Source organism: Ammodytes marinus (genome assembly GCF_949987685.1).
Source record: "Ammodytes marinus genome assembly, chromosome: 14".
Taxonomy (NCBI): domain Eukaryota; kingdom Metazoa; phylum Chordata; class Actinopteri; order Uranoscopiformes; family Ammodytidae; genus Ammodytes; species Ammodytes marinus.
This window is the reverse complement of record NC_137218.1, coordinates 15128995-15131972: the sequence shown is the minus strand read 5'-3', so window position 1 is coordinate 15131972 and position 2978 is coordinate 15128995.

Genomic DNA, 2978 nt, shown 5'->3' with positions numbered 1-2978 from the left:
CACTGGCCTATAGCCCAACGCTGCTTCCCAAGTCCCAACTGCGGCTTTATGCCCCGCCGGTACCAATGTGTCCTCCTGAATGAAACATGGAGCGCACCTGAGTGGCTTCCCGGGGTTTCCTCCAGAGCGCACTCCCCCCGCGGCGTCCTCCTCCGCGTAAAGGCGGTATGAGTCACTTGATATTATGTAGTGACCACGCTTGGCCTATATAAAGTTACACGGACACTTGACTTGGCTTTCTCTATCTTCGCAAAAAGTCATCCATCCTTGTGCCAACAAGATCAGCTGATTGGACATGCGGCGGTGCCACACCTCCTCCCTGGTGAGGACATGTAAAGTATTCGTCGGTTGGGAAATATTTCATTAAAAAAGATCCAGGCCATTCATATTTAAAGTCTTCGTCCTCTTTAAGTGCCCTGGGCGTGTTGGTAGGCATCTACAACTCCCAACCTTCAGCATGCGCCCACGTTAGAAAATAAATAAATAAGGTTTCTCAAATATCAGACCATTGCACCGTATCGTGTGTCTCTCTGATTTAATGCGCTATTCCCTCTCTGAGCTAACAGAGGAACAAATCATCTTCCCTAACCATTCGTGATGCCCTTGCCGCTGACTAGACACAACTGGAGCCGTGCGTTTTATTTAGCCTACTATCTATGGATGCGAGGCGGCACTGGTAAATATCACAGTGAAGCCCTCAGTCAGGCACACAGCAGGATGTGGAGAAATCCTCACAGCGTTGACACGGAGGGACGCGGCTTCACAAACAACATCTTTATTTATTTATTTTTACCTTTCGGCTCGGCTTTATCGCTCCCTTTCTCTCATCCCCTTTGACTCTGTTTCTCTCCGTCCCATGCTGAGGTGTGCGCGCAGGCGAAGATTCCCCCTATTTCCCCCCAGTCATTCCCAGCGTGATTTTCCAGAATCTGTCTTTGATCCCGGCACAATGCTCGGAGTTGCTGTAAGTGTGCACACAGTGGTGGGTCGGCGCGGGACGTCCAATCCAAATCACCCCACTGTCATTTGCTGCAGGTCTTTGCCTGTGTGTGATTGCAAGTAGGCTATAAGTGCACTTTCTGATTTAGGCTAATTGGTTTATCAAAACCTCAAAAACCTAATGCATTACCTTTAAAACACACACACATACACACAAGATAGATAGATAGATAGATAGATAGATAGATAGATAGATAGATAGATAGATAGATAGATAGATAGATAGATAGATAGATAGATAGATAGATAGATAGATAGATAGATAGATAGATAGATAGATAGATAGATAGATAGATAGATAGATAGATAGATAGATAGATAGATAGATAGATAGATAGATAAATATGATCACAAAACACACTATTTATTGACCCAATAGGCTATATATATATATGCAGTGTGTGCATGCATGCCCACACCATGGTGCCATTTTTGGACTCTTGACCCTTTACGTGGGTACCTGGTGGCAACAGTGCTGCAGCCTAAGTCTCCATCAGATCCAGTGGATGGATACTGTTAGCGCCAGTGTGACACATTGAGGCCAGCGCCTTTTCGCCTGTTTAACTGGTGGCTGCTTGGTGTATGGTTGTGTAGCGGATGCCCCCAGAGTGCAGCAGCAGGAGGAGCACATTAGAGCAGCCTAGTGTCAGCCTTAGAGCATGGGTTACATGTTCCACCGGTGTGATGTGTTGTCCAGGAGACAGACAGGTCAGCCAGATTGAGACACACAGGCAGGCACACACAGACACACACACAGACACACACACAGACAGACACACACACACACACACACACACACACACACACACTTTGCGTATGAAAACAAACTCAATAGCCGCGGGACAGGGGCTGAATGAACTCATGACAATATCACACATCTTCAAATACAAAAGCATTAAAACAATCTCATAACTAAAAAACTGCAAAACCGGGATACTGCTGTGCCTGTGCTGAGTATGCTTCACTGACTCCTGAATCCATAGCCAATGTGATTACTGGGTTTGCCTGCTCCGAGCCGTCCCTCGTTCATCTTTGGCACTCACTTATGGCAGTGGAGCATATTGCTGCGGGAATAAAAAGCAGGGATGGGGAGGGGCTCTGACAAACTGGCCACAACATTTGGGTGTCAACACTGTCCTCTACAAGAACCAGTGTCGTAGCTGCTCCATATGGCCATGTCTTTTTTGCTGTTCTCCACAGGACAACATGAATTTATTAATATTCATTAATGTTTGTCGGCTAACTCTGTCAGAGTCATTGTTCGGCAGAGAGCTTTTTTTTTTATTTAAATCGCCAGATGGTGCCACAAAGAAAAATATTTAGAAGTTATATATTTATTTGTTGTGAGTGTCTCTGATAATTTAAAAGTGTGACCATATTGGTATTGCATTCATGGATTCAAACAATGACTTCTAATCTTTTATTTCTACAATGCTAATTGAGCTGGAAACCAGCTTTGGAGGAGAAAGAGAGGTTTCGATCTTTCTGAAATAATTTGAATTCAAAAAGTTAACGTTGGGGCATAGTGTATTCAGGTGTATCCGCGAGATTGCTTTGGCAGAGGTTGGTGCTCTCCAGATGCTCTAGGTGTGGCTGAGCCTGTCACACAATCGTGTGCGTTATGATTGGTTTTTACACAGGAGTCCTCAGATGGACTATAAAGGTTACAAGCACAGATACAGTATTTCACTCTTACACGGTTCAACAAGGACCCTAAGAAAAATCCTGTAGCAACTTCAGATCTATATTCTCATTCTGCTGGCAATCACAAAAAGGCCCTGATGTTCAAAGCCCAATACAGATCAGATCTCCTTCTTACTGAAGTCAGATCCCAGCAATCTCGAGGGTGGACAGAGCACCAATTCCTCAGAGATTCAAAGCTGAGCTCCGCGCTCTGCAGCTGATGCAGCCAAATCTCTTGACAGCATTCCCATCCATCAATGTGTCTCACCTCTGTGTGAGGCAGCTTTCCTTTACGA